The sequence below is a fragment of the Cupressus sempervirens genome, chromosome 2 (assembly GCF_028749045.1).
Source record: "Cupressus sempervirens isolate cs-2001-9-10 chromosome 2, ASM2874904v1, whole genome shotgun sequence".
Classification (NCBI taxonomy): domain Eukaryota; kingdom Viridiplantae; phylum Streptophyta; class Pinopsida; order Cupressales; family Cupressaceae; genus Cupressus; species Cupressus sempervirens.
Window position 1 is genome coordinate 333,450,823 of NC_143119.1, and position 16,617 is coordinate 333,467,439.

Genomic DNA, 16,617 nt, shown 5'->3' on the forward strand with positions numbered 1-16,617 from the left:
CACTTAGTTCTTTCACCATTTCTAGGCTTTCCTTAACTATGAAAATTTTACCTGGTAAGTTTGGCTTCTTAGCCATCAACATTATCAATATATCCAAAAATTGCATGTAAGGTCCCCAAAGGTTTAAAGTTGGGGTTAACCATGAAAGTGCTTCATTGCAAACTTGTTTAGCACTCTGTAAAGAAACAAAAGAACTATGAGCCTGTTGAGATAGGTTCTTTAGAGTATCAACCCTGTGGCTCATCATGGACATAAGGATTCCAATCCTTAAATCCCCTCCCTGCTGAACTGACTAAGTGTTAGTACTCATCCTCCTAGGCTGTGAGGATTGCTCCTCTTCTATGTCCTCAGTCTGTACCAGAGCTTGACCAGTATCCTTGGCTAGCACTGAAGTCCCTTTTCCCTCTTCTCCCTAAACTAGAGCTATTCTTTTTTCTATTTGTGTTAACTATTCTTTGAGGGATGTAATTTCATCCTCAAGTGCCTTGACCCTAGCTTCTAGTTCAGCAATCCTTTCTCTATATACATGACTAGTTCTAAGCTCATTTTCATAGAGCTTCCTAACATCAATGTATTCATGTATAGCCTAGGATAATTTATCCTCTATCTCCTCCACCTTGGCCTCATTCGTGAATGAGAAATGTTTCAGTGCCTTGGAGATTTCTTTGCCAGAGCTACCCTGTAGAGTCCAAATTATCATGTTTCCCTGCTCTGTGCTTTGTACATCCATCAATTTTGGTTTATTAGAAGTAGGGGCCATACTCCAAACTCCCAAGGACTCAGTATCAATGTTAAAACTAGTTCCCCTCTTCAAACCACTAGCACCAATTGCCTCATAAGATATGGAATTCTCTTGTCTTCTGATTTGATCAAGCATAAATCCTTGCTCCAAGTCCCAACCAAGTACTAGCAACATGCCACTCCTTTTAACAAGATCCCTAGCCTCTTCCAAGGTCATTATCTCACTTTCAAGATCATAGGAGTGTAGCTCTTCAATCAACTCCATCCTCTGCTCATATGATTCATCAAGTTTCATTTGGAGGACAAGTTCACTATATAATGACTAAATCCTCTTACAAACTTCCTATAATAGGATGCCAACCCATGAAAACTCCTAACATCTCCTATACATTTGGGAGTTGGCCATTCTAATATGGATTTGACCTTATCTAGATCCATCTTGATACATCTATTTGTAGCCTCCATCTTTTCTGTGGAAAGATTTGGTGGCAGGATTATAAAATATAAACAAATATTTCATTAAATCTACATCCACGAATACCTCTAGGAAAATTAGCTTAGCAAGGTTCTTCTTCCACGGATTGCTAACAGGGACCTTCTTCTCCTGGTTGCTGTAGAAAAAGTAGAAAAGCTTAGCACCATTGGTACCAGGGCACCTGGCATCTTTGCATTTGGCGTATGGATCAAAGAAAATATGATCATTAGCAGAGTTGGCATTTGTGGATCTAGGGATCAATTTTACCCATTCCTCAGGAAGTTGACTGGGTTTCTTCTATCTAGTTTTTCCTCCCTTCAAGGTTGATGTCTCTAATACTGCCATTTCCTTAGCTGAAATCTCTTCCACTTCTTGGTCTGACATTTTGAATCTACAAATAGAAACTCTGTAACTATAGAAAACTATCTCTTATAAACCTCTGGAATAATGATGCAGCTCACATAGGCAACACAAGATGAACTCAAAATTTGATTCTATAAATGATGAATAGTGACAATGAGAATGGAAAACTTAGAAGTTGACAGGCTTAAATGGATGTTTAAATCCCATTGATTTCAACATGCTTGAGAATGGTCATAATCCATTTTGTTAGCCTTAGGAGGCACCAAATTGAGTTCAAACTATGCACTTTTTGTACCGCATTCAAAACTAATTGGCTAAGAAGCTCAAACCTCTTTTCTCATCATTATGTCTACTGAAAAGATTAGATTCTATGATATTATGACAAGGCAATTGAATAGACCATTTGTAATATTGCAACATTATATTAATGGCTCTCTAATCCCATGATATCCTTTAAAAAATTCACATTGAACAATCAACAAGAGTGACAAAGTCTTTCACGATCCTACGGTAACCTCTTTATCGCAGCATCGACAACTTACTCAGTATGTTCTATGATCCCATGACAAACAGTTTCGGTGCATCGTAAGTCACCTTCATAAGTCCTACGATCACATGATCATAGTTGAGCTTACTACCTCATACCATCGCAACCCTTCTTGCTTTCTTCTATGATTTTACAGTTAAGTTGAAAACATTACATCGCTATATAATGGGTTCACAAATTTATCCATGCGATGTTATGAAAAACCCTAGTTGTAGCATCGGGAAAACCTTCCTCAAAGTTCTAAGATCTTACGATGAAAGAAATTATTGTAAGATCAGAGACCATTATCCATCTCACTACCCTTGGTCCTACTAATACTGACTCTGAACACACCTAGCACATATATACTAGCTCAATTTCAACAGGAAATTGACATCTATCATGTTAGCAAGTGACACGCTCATATTCATGAATTCCATGATCCTACGACAACAGGGTGTCATGCCATCATAACATTCCTTTATCCATCATATGATCATACAACAAGGCCTTTGTTGTAATGTCTTAACCCTTTTAATTTCATTCTCTGATCATGCTTTACAACCTGATGAAATCGTGACCCCCTTTGTCCTCCGCTTCTGATGCCATGAGAAAACACTGATCGTAAGATCAAAAAAATCATTTCATAGGAAAAAGACAACACCACATGATCTTATGAGATAAAGGTCACCATGGGATTGGGAAAGAAAGGAAACTTTCCTATTATGACATGATACAAGAACTACTATGAGATCGCAAAAGACCATAACACATGCCTGTGATATTACGCCAATCTCTTTGTCGTAAGATCGGAAAAGATCAAAGAACAAAGTTTTTTTTTTTTTTAATGAAAAACCTGCTCATATGTGTGGCCTAGGGTTATGGAAAGATGATGATTATAAAAATCACTAGGATTTTCTAAAATTTTGAAAGATGATCCCAACCGTATCAAGACAAATTTGAAAATTTCACCACAAAATGCAGAAATTTGCCATTCTCAAAAAGGAGCTATCACCTATCATAGATATAATTTACATAAAGCTTCACATTGTAAGGGGCTGAAAAATAAGATCCAAGATCTCTTTCATAATGGCATAATTCAAAAATCTAAGCTCTCATTTAATAGAGATTCTACTCTCAAGAAGGATCAACATTGTGAAGCCAAGTCTAGTAATGGTTTAAATGTGACACTTATCTCTTCCAACACATATTCACCAAACAAAGAACTCGCTACTTCCCTTTTTGACTATGTATACCCTCAAGGAATGCCTTTAAAAGAAACTCAAGCCAACAAATATCGGGTTGCAAGTCTTTTCACTACCTTCACAGATCATATGTCTTCATGCCCTGATATTCTAGTGAAGTCCACTCCAAGTCATTTTCCTTCTGACCTTCAAGAGCCTATTATGCAGACTCTAGAAATAGATTCAAATACAGATTCAAATATTCCCTCATCCTTAGAATTGGTTTCATGTCAAGAGGACTACTTAAATGATGAAGAAACAAGTGTTGATCAAGACCAAGATTCCTTCATCCTCTTTCAGATCTTTCAAGATCTTGTGCCTCTATATCAAGAGCTACATAGTCCTCTATCTCCCATGCCATGCACATCTACTAAGAAAGATCAAGATATTCCTTCCACCATCCCTAAGGAGATTACTAAAGACCAAGAGAATGATACTTTTCCTATACTACCTAAAATTCCTTTTGAAGAAAAAAGTGTTTCCTTACCCTCTTGTTCTACCTCACTACATTCACTTAAAAACTATGCTCAAGCTTTAAATACTATTGTCAAAGGTATTGCTCCTATAAAAATTACTCATAAATCTATTGATGGTTTTGGTCATGTTGCTCACTCTAAAGATGTTGATATCCCTACGCATGGTCCATTCAAATTTTTTAACTCTATCCTTGATTTCTATCCATCCAAGCTAAAACCTTCAAGTCTTCCATCCATATTGGGACCTTATGTTCCTCTATATCCTACTTCCACTTCCAACTCATTATGCATTCCTCCTACCCAACCCCAAGATCAACAAAGACACATACTTGAACTCTTCACATTCACATTTCCATTTAAACCAATCATATTTTCCTTATTCATCCATAAATCCCAAGTCCTTTGGAAGTGATTTGGATGATCAACTCAAACACAAGTGCATGAATGCATCTTCAAAAGTTCACTATGTCTCCTCTGATTGATATGTGAATGTTAAGAAGGAAAATATGCAAAAGAAACCACAAAGGTCCACTATTCAAAGAGCTCAACCAAAGAAAGTGTGGGTTCTTAAATCTATTATTGAAGAAATTTGTTCCAAAGAACCTTATGAAAAATCAAAAGGTATATGGATTCCGAAGTCTCTGTTGAAGGAATTGAATATTGAAAATGGATCAAAGTTGAAATTAAAGCTTCAAAAGGCTTTCACTCCATCTTCTTCCTAAAAATGTTGCAAAACCTTCCACTCCACCTTCCTCCAAAATGGCTCTGCCACCTCATATATCTAAGCCTCAATCTATTTTGTCTATGATTTCCCCATCATTCCATCACCCTTCAAGGTGTGCATCAATGTTTATCTTTCCTAATATCTCATCCACTCATCATGGAATCCTCTAAATCTTATGCCTACTTGCTATCCTCTCTTGTTTTAGTCTTCCAAAACCAACAACCTTATCCTCCATCTACCTCTCATTTTCATATCATTTCCCTTCCATCATCTTATCAGCATCTTTGATTGTACCTTGCTATGGTATTGGCTTATCATAACTTATCTTTCTTATAGGCATGCTATCTAACTTGAGAAAGCTTGATCTCTTTCCAAAAAAAAATCGAAAAAAGAAAAAAAGAAAAAAAAAAGTGGCTTGGTAAAAACCTGGAAACAAGCACCTTGGTAGCAAAAGTAAAGAAAAATAAATCTAACCTATGGTAAAAACCACTTCTTGTGGCACCTTGGATAAATATCATGACAAAAACCTTGTAAATAAGCATCATGCATAATTCTTCCATCCATGACATCCTATCATGATCTTTCTTATCCTTCAAATGTGCTCATTCCTAAAGTCATTCACTTTTTTTAACCTCCATAACAAACTTTGCTATTCTAATTAGTTATCCATTTCGTCTTGATCAACCAAAGAAAGAAGAAAACTCAGTTCTTAGCAATCTCTTGACATAGTCATTTTCTCATATTGTTTATGTGATATCCTTCATTACACCATCAGCTTATATTGTTATATCCTTTTTCCCTAGCTTGGGTACTCTTGGAGAGCTAGTTCTTGAGGATGACTTTCACCTGCTTCATACTCCTTGTCTATCCATCTCTACTTATCCACCAGCTTGCTACTCCATCTTGTCCTACACCTTGCTAGACACTGGAACAAAATGATATGATCTTACTTGAGAGTTAGTAATCTCTAAAGAAGTTCTAAAATTTTGAAAATGTTCTGAAAAAGTATAGAAACTGCAAAAAGTCCTAAAAAAAATCTATTATCCTGGTAAGACCAAAAAAAATTGAAAAATTAAAAAAAATCCAAAAAAAATGAAAATACAAAAAAATTGAAAAATAGGAAAAGTGTCATTCCTCTCGTAGAAGATCTCTTAAGCTACAATCACCAGTTGTTCTAATTGTGTCTACCTACTATTGCTAGTGTCACTTTGAGATTCCTCTCATGGAAGATCTCTCACATTAGTTACTAGTTGTTCTAACTATGTTTGCCTACTATTGCCTAGTTTCCTACTAAGGTTCTTCTTACTTAAGATTCCTCTTTGACTCTGATTACCTGTTGTTCTAACTGTGTCTACCTACTATTGCTAGTGTCACTTTGAGATTCCTTTCATGGAAGATCTCTCATGTCAGTCACCAATTGTTCTAACTACATCTGCCTATTGTCACCCAGTTTCCTACTAAGGTTCTTCTTACTGAAGATTCCTCTTTGACTCCATTCACCAGTTTCTCTAACTACATATATCTACTTTCGTCACCCTACTAAAGAGATTTCTTTCACATATGTTCTAAAAATTGACACTTGACATCAATCCTACAATATAGAAAATGAACTCAAAATGATGAATTTGTTTGAGATATGCTAAGTTTTTCTTTGTTTGTTTGATTTTTACTTTATCATGTCTCTTTTAGCAACTTGATGATGTCACTTTTGACTAGAGGAGCAAGGACTGGGGGCATGACCTTTTCTTTTCTTTATGTTTGATGGTTTAGTTCCAATGATCTGAAGTATCCATATAAAAGGGGTGTCCACTATAAGAGCCTCTATCTTGTATTAGATAGTTGTGTGTACCTCAACTCATTTTATGTGGACTCTTCACTAACATTGGTTCTTCTCCTTTCTTGTTGGAGTTAACTCTCTATGGTATGGTAAATACTGATATTCGTCCTGCTAAGTGAACATACGAGTCACTACTAGTATACCTAGCACACTTTTGTCTTAGGTTATGAATGCAAGGGTCATTACAAACATGATACTTAATAATTACTTAAGCCTAAGAAGGATCTCTCATGTGTCTCATGTGTCTTTACACAAGAAACATTCTAGTCATCCTAGCGTTTATGCTCTAACACTTATGTTAACTTGCTACATTAAAAGGGACAAATGTTCTGGTCATTTTGGCTTCTTGTGCCTTGAATGCTTACATTTAATCCGAAAAAAACTAGAATAGATTTCCTATTCATAGTCCTATGATTGCAATGTGAGTGGGAATTGTACAACATTTGGGATTTAGCTAAATGCTTAGTGATGATAACTGTCGAAGGATGGTAATCAGACTTAGGGTTGCATCTAGCATAGGGTTGCATTTGCATAAGCACATGTTCGATTATTGATTTACTTGCATCCTTCATGATGAGGGATTGTTGACTTCTTCAAAGTATCATGTTTCTTCATGACTATTGAAATGATCTATTAATCACCCTCTTGGCTAGTTTGGCCACTCTAAACTCATTTTTTGGGATCAAATTCAAAATTTGACACACTTAAATAGCTCAAAATCACATTTTAAAATTTTGGGATGGACGCGATCGAATGCTTGTGCAGTCCAATTTTTTTAATACTTTGTGAATGCTTTACAATCACATCTCTTGGCATTTTCCAATTTTTTTGGAAAAAGTCAAATCTAGTCAAAATTGGTCAACTCTAGTCAACTTTGGTCAAACTTAGTTTTTTGACCTTGAAATTGCTCTGAATTGACTCTAAGTTTTCTTTAGATTCTTCTGATATCTTCTACATCCTTCTAAACCTCATATTTCTTTAGTATCTCTCAATATACTTGTATGCATCACTGTTTCAATGTGTTATCTTTCAATTTCACTCTCGAGGGGGTAGAATGATTACATCATTGAATCTTTCAAAAACTTGCTTCAACTCAATCTAAATTGTATGTCCTCATCACTTGGGGAATCTTTTTCCCCTCTATCTGGCATCATATGTCATCTATCTTATCTTTCGATCAGCTGATCAATCTTACAACACTCCTTGTTAGAGTTTGATAGATAGGTATCAAGATAGTCTAAACCCTAACTCCTAAGGATCAAGCCTCATTTTGAGGATGATTCTATGACTCATGATAGGTTTTGCTATCTTTTATAGACCAATATTTAGATGTTCTATTTGGAATCTAGGGGATTAAGCTCTATTCTGGAGATAATTCCAAATTCTTTCTAAGGATTAAGCTTCATTTTGGAGATGATCCTAAATTTTGCTAAGAATTAAGCCTTGTTCTGGGGATAATTCTAGGCTCTTTCTTTTGATTACTATTCAAAATGAATAGGTATTGGGACAATCTAAATCCTAAATCTTGAGATTTGAGTCTCATTCTGGGAACAATCTTGTGAAATTTGACAATCTTTGTGCTATCAATCTCAATATCTAGGTGTTCTATCTAAATCCCCTAAGATTAAAATTCATTCTAGAGATAACTTTTAAAAGCTTATCAATCTTTGTATCTAGGTGCTCCATCTAGATCCCCTAAGGTTAAGCTTCATTCTAGAGATAATCTGTAAAAGCTTATCAATCTTGGTATCTAGTTGTTCTATCTAGATCCCCTAAGGTTAAGCTTCATTCTAAAGATAACCCTTAAAATCTTATCAATCTTGGTATCTAGGTGTTCTATCTACATCCACTAACGTTAAGCTTCATTCTAGAGATATCCTTTAAAAGCTTATCGATCTTGGTATCTAGGTGTTCTATCTCAATCCCCTAAGGTTAAGCTTCATTTTGGAGACAACCTTTAAAACCTTATCATTCTTGGTGTCTAGGTGTTCTATCTAGACCCCCTAAGGTTAAGCTTCATTCTAGAGATAACCTAAAAAAGCTTATCAATTGATCTCTACATCATCAATTTCAGAACCAATTTCATTTCTTGGTTTATGCTTCATACTTCTAATTTCTTTGAATCAAATGTGTTGCTCGCACATTAATTCAAAGAGGGGAAAATGTAATACCCCAAAATTTGCACATTGCCATGTTAACCAATTATGTTCTATTCAATCATTCTTAAGTCCTATTTTACTAGGAAATTTTGATTTTGATAATCGCTACTTGACCTAAGTTTTAGATGCAGAAAATCCTAATTTGCATTAATTACACTCTTTATTTAATTTGTAATTATTGACTCAAATTAGCTATATTAAACCTATTGATTAAATTTAATTTAATTATAAGTGTTCATACTTTAATTAAATTAAATTACTTTTCAGCTAATGTGCAAATGAATTAAATTTATTTAATTTAATAATTTCCTCAATTTAATCATTGAATTTAATTATTCAAATTAATATTTATGCATATATGAGGTCATATCTTATTTTAATAAATTAAATAATCTCTCCAAATCTTCTCTTCAGTCTTAAAATGGAAATTCTGAGTGAACTATCTCTTGAATTGGAACTAAATTAGTTAGCTTGTTCTCACACTCATGTGAAACTCAGTTAACTCTTCATCACACTCAGATTTGAAACAATTAACTTCACCTACACAAGAAAGTTTCCATCTCAACTGAATCTCACCTTCAATCTTGACCATCCATCCAAATTGATCTTGATCATCAATCAATTCTGCAACTCTATTTAAGAGGCCTTCAATTCCTCATTACAAAGGTTGAATATTTTGTGTATCAAGTTTATGTTAAAATATCTACTCATTATGCTCATATTTTCATAGTTTAATTACTTTCTAGTATCTTGATAACATTCATCTTAATATATGCATACATATAGACTAAATGCTCTTTCTTATTTCTAGATTAACACCTGCACTTCATATAGATTAATTGCATTTTCATATAACTCAAGTAAAATCCTTTGTAGGAGAGGTCTAGTTGCCCGCTTCTCATTCTGAGAGAAAAGGAAAAATTCTTCTAGATAGAAGGAAATAGGTCAAGTTCTATTGGATTACATAGATGAATAATCTCATATTTATTCTGGGATGATCTCTCAGGTTATTACCATGTTGAAGTGTGTGTGAGGATTTGGGGCCCACATTTCACATATACAGGAAGATGTTGGGAACCAATTTGTCATTTTCTTTAGCCTACCATCCTCATTCTAATGGAAAAATAGAGGTAGCAAAAAGATCTTTGGGAAAACTATTGAGGTGTTTGACCAAGCAGCATGGACAATCATGGGATCATATTATATGGTAGGTAGAGTTTTCTTATAATGACTCCATAAATAGAAGCACTAAAAAGAGCCCATTTGAGATTGTGTATGGGACTCACCCTAGGGGGGTCTTGGAGTTAAGGGATCTCAGCCTACATGGAAAAAGGAGTGCACATGGGGATTCATTTGTAGAGTAGATGAAGGAGTTGCATGAGCAAGGGAGGAAGAAATTGTGGAGCAAAGTGGAAAAGTATAAGACCAAGGCAGATAAGACAAGGAGGGACTTGCAGTTCTAAGTGGGAGATCTAGTACTTTCCTATCTCAAGAAGGAGAGGCTACCAAAAGGAAATCCAACCAAGTTGCTAATGAAGAAGATGGGACCTCTAAAAATCCTACACAAATATGGAAACAATGCCTATGAAGTTGAACTTCCTCCTAACTTAGGCATATCACCCATTTTCAATGTATGTGACTTGTTTCCATACAAGGGTACTCATGTAAATTTTGATCACCATACTCTTGTAGATATGGAAGGGGCTAATTGGGCACAATATTTTCCAACACCCCAACCTTTACAACTATATTTCATTATGGATTCTAAGGTGATCAAGAAGACTTGAAAGGGTACCTACAAGAACTACTTGGTGAAATGGAAGGGACTACCAGATGTAGAGGCCACTTGGATGATTGAAGTAGACATACTGAAGCATGGAGTCACCATTGAAGACATCCTAACTCAAGGGAATTGAGTTCTTTATCCCAGGGGTGCATGGTGTAGGGCACCTTCCTAATTTTTATTTTTAGTGTGATTAAAGGTTCATTAAGTGTGTGGGTGTGTTAAATAATCTCCAAGAGTCCTTGTAGTGCAACTCATCCAAATGTAAGAGCCAAGTTGCTCATTAGGTCTTAGTTGTTCAATGAGTCAAAGTTTCTCAATAGTCCAAATATGATAAGGGATGAGTAATGAAGGTCATTTCTAATTTAAATGGGTATTAGGTATCCTATCTATGGCCCTATAATGGGTGGACCCATTTGGCCAAAAAACCTTATGAGCAAAATTGCAAAATTGCTCAAAAGTTGCTTGAGCAAATTTTGCAATTTTTGCAAGAAATTGCAAATGAGTAGTTGTGGAGATTGTAACCACCCATGCTCAAGTATATGGTCATGTAAGATTTTTTTTTAAGGTTGGAATGTTTAGTATCAATTTTATGCATGTGCGGAGTTTCTATATGGACAGTTTGTAGGGTTTTCCATTATTTGAAGGAGTTGTATGTCTATGTATAGATTGGTACAAGAGATCAAGTTCATGTTCTTTTTTAGTTTAATCTCTCTTGGTTCTTTTCCATATTCAAGTTTGTGTTGAATTTTTAACATTTCCAAGTTATAGCATCTTCTTGATGAATAGTATGAATTTTACCTTCATAGGGTTGTCTGTGTAAAAATAGATCTAACCTAATCTCCCATAGTGGAAAATTCATGAAACCAAGTGGAGAGATAGGTTATATGGTGTAAATAGATTTTTTCTTTTTATTTTCATTCTTTTGATGGGTTTCCAAGCCAAAAGGTGATGCCTTAGGCTAATTGGTAGGAGTATGTGAGCCTAGATAGTTTTATAAAAGATGTCACAAAGCACACCCATTATCATGTAAGATTGAATTACTATAGTTCCTAGAAGCCCTCGAATGTTAGTTTGAATGTGCAAGTGGAATGGAGGCTTGATATGAAGTTTGAAGAGCTTTGGAGATTTTTTATTGGTGATTGGATTGGATGCCTAAAATAAAGGTTAGAAACTAGGGCTTGGTACTAAATAGGGTTATGGGTTTCTTGGAGCTCTAAAAGTTTGGAATCTTGGTGTGCTAGGAGATAGATACTATATTCCTAAGTTTTTTTAAGGGTTTTTTAGAATAATTTGGAGAATGGGAGCAAAACAGGGTTACTAGACCTATAAGCCATTAGGTCTAATTAGGCTCATGGGAAGAATCTAAGTTGTCTTTGGGTGTGGGTGTGACCAGAAGTGTGGAATGAGGTCAGGGAGGATATGGAGGGTATTTACATCATCAATAGACTCCAAGGTAGTGTAAGTACAAGATCCTAATTGAGGGATAGGTTTCTAGGGGAAAGAAGGACTAGTAGGACTAGTTCCTTAGAAGGGAGTTTAAGTCTACACTAGACCAAATGCTTCTAGGAGGCAAGTTGGTGGAGAAGACTTGGAGGCTTGGATTGGTGAGGAGGAAAAAGAAAAAGAATCATTGGATGATTCAAGATTAGAAACTTAAATAATAGTAGTTTTCTATAGAACCCTATGCTCTTTGCATCAATTTCACACTTGAAGTGTGATAATCTGCATCAACTTGATAAATCTTTAATGAAACTTGTTTGATGCATCCCCATTTTTTTATTTCATTAGAACTAGATAAGGGAATAGCCCCTAATTTACCTCTTAGATACATAAAGGCATCCTTATGTAATGCCTTAGTAAATATTTATGTTATTTTTTCCTTGGTGTTCACATATTCTAATCTCACCTCTTTGTCTCAAACCAATTCCCTTAGATAATGATACTTGATTGTAGTGTGTTTTTTATTTGTGTGCATCATAGAATTTTTGGATATGTTGATTGCACTTTTGTTATCACAGTAGATGGCCATTGGTTCCTTGATTTCCTCTTTCATTCCTAATAATAATTGCTTGATCCATATTATATTATAATAATTAACTACTACAACAACATACTTTGTTTGATTTGTTGTTGATTGAGAGATACAATTCTCCCTTCTTTCTTATCTAAGATATTAATATCTTTCCAAGATATAATTCTCCTCCACTAGTGCTTTTTCTATCATCAATGTTTCATATCCAATAAACATCAGTAAAGGTTCTTTACTCAAGGTTTCCTCCTTTCTTATACCATAAACCATACTCTTCATTTCCTTTTAGGTACCTCAAAATCCTTGTTACTATCATCATGTAATTTTCTTTAAGATTTTCAAAAAACCTTGCAACTATGCCAATCGCCAATGCAATATTAGGTCTAGAGTGTATCGCATACTAAAGTTTCCCAATCATTGATCTGTAGGTAGTCTGATTTACCTCCTTTGAATCATCATTCTTTGAAAGTTTACATACAGTAAACATAGGTGTTCCATCTAGTATGGAATCTTCCATTCCAAATGCTTTTAATGTTCCCTTCATATACTTTGACTAGGTGATGTATATGTCATCATTTGATCAGCTTGTAGGCTAACAAATAAGTTTATTTCTCCAAACATAGACATTTCAAATTCTTTCCTCATTTCTTCAACAAATTATTCACATAACATCTCATGTCCTCCAAATATTATATCATCCACAAATATTTATGGTAGCAATATCTTGTCCTATGGTCCTTCCTTTATATACAAATTACTATTATCATTTGTCTTTTCAAAACTAATTATTACTAAATATCCATGTAGCCTTTCATACGATGATCTAGGAGCTTTCTTCAGTCCATATAGATCTTTGTGTAGTTTTCATATGATGTCTCTTTTGTTTGGATCAATGAAACCTTCAGGTTGTTCAATGTAGTCGTCTTCTTCCAGTATTCCACTTAAGAAAGATAATTTTATATGCATCTAATATACTTTTAATCCTTTTTGTATAGTATATGTTAGTAGTATTTTAAGACCTTCAAGTCTTGCAATAGGGGAAAATGTATGCAATAACCAAGTATGCAAGGCAAGAATGCATCTACGGGAAACTATCTCCAATAATGGACACAATTCACTAAGAACCTGGGCTAACTATAAGGCTACACTCCTTCACTTTAGGCTCTACAAAACCTAGGTGGGTGAACCTCTTAAGATTTGATTATGTGACTAGTGCAATGAGCATAATTAGGATCTAGGATAACAGATGAAAACCCTAAATCTTCTATACTTAACCGAGAAATTACAAGCATGAAATAGCTAATAGCATGACTCATGAAACTGGTAAGCTAAGTGAGGGTCAAACTTTGAATAACTTTCAACATAAAAAGGGAAAAGATGATTTAATATGTTGATATCAGAAAGACCTGGGTATGAGCAACAAAATTGAATGATCCTATCTCTAATCAGTGCCTTATCTATTGGAAAATTACATGAATTACAACCATACATCTCCTAGAAATCTTTCACATAATTCCTACTTCAAGATCCTTGATCTATCTTTCACCTTATGAATAGACATCTACTTCAAAATGAATCTCATACTCAAACTATCCCATAATGAAATTTGCAAACCCTGTGATAAACATCAAGCAATTACATGGCTATTTGTTCCACAAGCAAGACATTTCAACCACATACATTTTTAAACAAAATGCACCTAGTTTATGCTCTTTGTTCAGTAACTAGAAAAGATTGCAAATCCATGAACAGGAGACAGGATTCAAACTAAAATTAAAACCCCTTGTTGTGTTTCTATTCATTTTCCTTGAAAAGAAATAGATGAAAGATGTACAAAATTGATTCACAAATCACCTAACAAATGAGAGCTATCTACATAAACACTTAATTGCTACTCAATACAAGAAGAAAATGCTGAAGGGAATGGTATCATAGTTGAAAATTTTTTCTTCCCAAAACTGGAACCTGTACCATGAGAAAGAAAGAGAATGATATAGAGGAAGGAATTCTTAGATCTAATCTGAGAAGGACATGTGTCCACTTGAAATTCTATCTCCTAGCAATGAAAAGAATCTCTCTCTACAACTACATATCAAATCTTCAATCATTTTGGCCTCCAAAAGCAAGGAATATCTAAGATATTTAATTGAAAATCATAACTGATTTTGATGCCAAATTTGAACTTAACACAAAAGTGAAAATTAGTTTTAAAAATGAACTCTAGAAGCACAATTTTTTTTTTAGAATTCATTTAGGCTTCAACCAACTTCAATGTTTTCCCCCTAGCTGATTTTAATGCTTCGTGATGAAAACTACTTGTTCTACTAATAATGCCCAAGGAATCACAAATTTTCTTATAACTCAAATGAATGAGCACCTGTGTAAAAACTGACCTTAGAAATTGATAGCTCATCTCTTCCCAGTTCTGACAGTATATTGGAGTGTATATTTTGAGAAAAAAATGTGCATGTGGCGGGCATTTGAAGTTTAGGCTCCTGTTCATAGCTTTGCATACCACTTTATTATTGCAAAAAATTAACTTTTTTCTATAGTTTAAAACTATACAATAATTCAAACCTTATTTAAAAGTTTGAGTTCACATTTAGCCAAACATAAAAAAATAATTTTATAACTTTGATTTTTTCCTTTGTTTTCTCATCTAAGTCAAACCTGGTTTGACCATGTTCACCACATGTCAGGCCTTGATTGGCTGATTGCTGCATAGTCATCTAACCCTTCTTGTTGGGCACCACGTGGCACCATGTCATTGGTTCCTTGACTGCCACCAAACTGCCACATCACTAGTACACCTCAGCATGGCACGTTAGCACCACCTCACTGCCACATCAATGCCACATATCAATCTTCTATTGGGTCACCATGTCACTATGTTATCCATCATGCATCTTTTCTTTGGTGAGATAGCGATAGTCATCGAATGTGCCATGTGTTGCCATTTGGTATGTCAGAGATATCTACTTGCCACATAATGTCATTTGTCATTGTACTTTGTCCACCTCTTGCCATGTGTCGTCAAGTGACTAGCTCTCAGGTCCACATCACTATGCCAAGTCATCAGTTTGCTTTTCAAATTTTTCTCTTTACTAGAATTCTACTTTTCTGGGAGGTCACTAGCCAAAATTTGTAGTTTCTGGTAGGTTGCCATGTTGCATGTCGGAAAGCTTCATCATTTTCTAGTGGCAACATGGTGCCTTCCCAGATTCTTGGATTTTTCGACAATAGTTTCAACTTTTATGGCACCACCAAATCATGTTGGCATCATCCTCTTGTTTCATGCATTCTTTCAAAATTCATTACTTGGTCACCTCTAGTTATCAATGGTTGTGGTGGGGTCCCCATGCATGCCTGTGGCTTCAAAAGCCATGTGTCATTAAGACACTTTCTTAGTGAATGGATTTGTATTTAAAGACCAAAAATATCCCCCAAGCATGAATGTGGTATAAATTGTTTATAAGAAAATCCCCTTCTCTTTTTGAATGCTCAAATGGTAGACAAAATGTAGAGGCTTTCACGACTAAATGGGGAGAAAATATTTGAATTTTTGCAGGCAAGTGAGCTTGATCTATTGTCATTCCTATCATAGCATGATTTGACGTGCTCCCCCTAAAAGTAGCTCCTTGATGTGGATGCCCTATTGATGTCCTAGCTTTCTCTTTTACATTCATCTACTCCCTTGTCTGAAGCTATAGCCCCTACCCTTTGATTATGGTTTGTACTCTTCCCTTTCAATGTGGATTGCTCTTTCAATTGTGTGGGTGATCTACTCTCTTACTATAGAGCTTTCTTGCTCATTCCTATGGCATTCCTCATTTTGGTTAGGTTTCTCTTCAATTATTTCACATCACCTGCTACTTTCTTGGATGAATTTGGTGAAGACTCGTTTGGATCGGTCTCATCCTCTAAATAGCCTTTGCAAAAATAAGAAACACTTGTGATACAACATTTGGGAGGTTTTGCAGGGACCTGTAGTCAATCCAATTGATGATCCTCAATTTTGATCTCATGCCTAAAACAAATGATTTCTCCTTTATTGCCAAAATTGACAGTTTCTTGCTGAGAATGTGGAGTTGTTTTGGTAGCAGCCATAGGCTGCCCTGTTCTTCTTCTTGCATGGTCTCATCATGCATGCTACAACTCTTTTCTTTTTTTATATGGCATCTCCCTTGCCTCAATCCGCAACCTCTACTTTAGTTAGCCCCTACTATTCCTGCCTTGCATGGGCTTCCTTGGCTTTGT

General features: G+C 35.2%; 1 protein-coding gene across 1 annotated transcript in view; it reads left to right on the forward strand.

The window, feature by feature from the left end:
• LOC149572469 (bifunctional pinoresinol-lariciresinol reductase 1) overlaps nt 1–16,617 on the forward strand; it is a 194,610-nt gene that overhangs the window by 66,478 nt on the left and 111,515 nt on the right. The window lies entirely within an intron of this gene.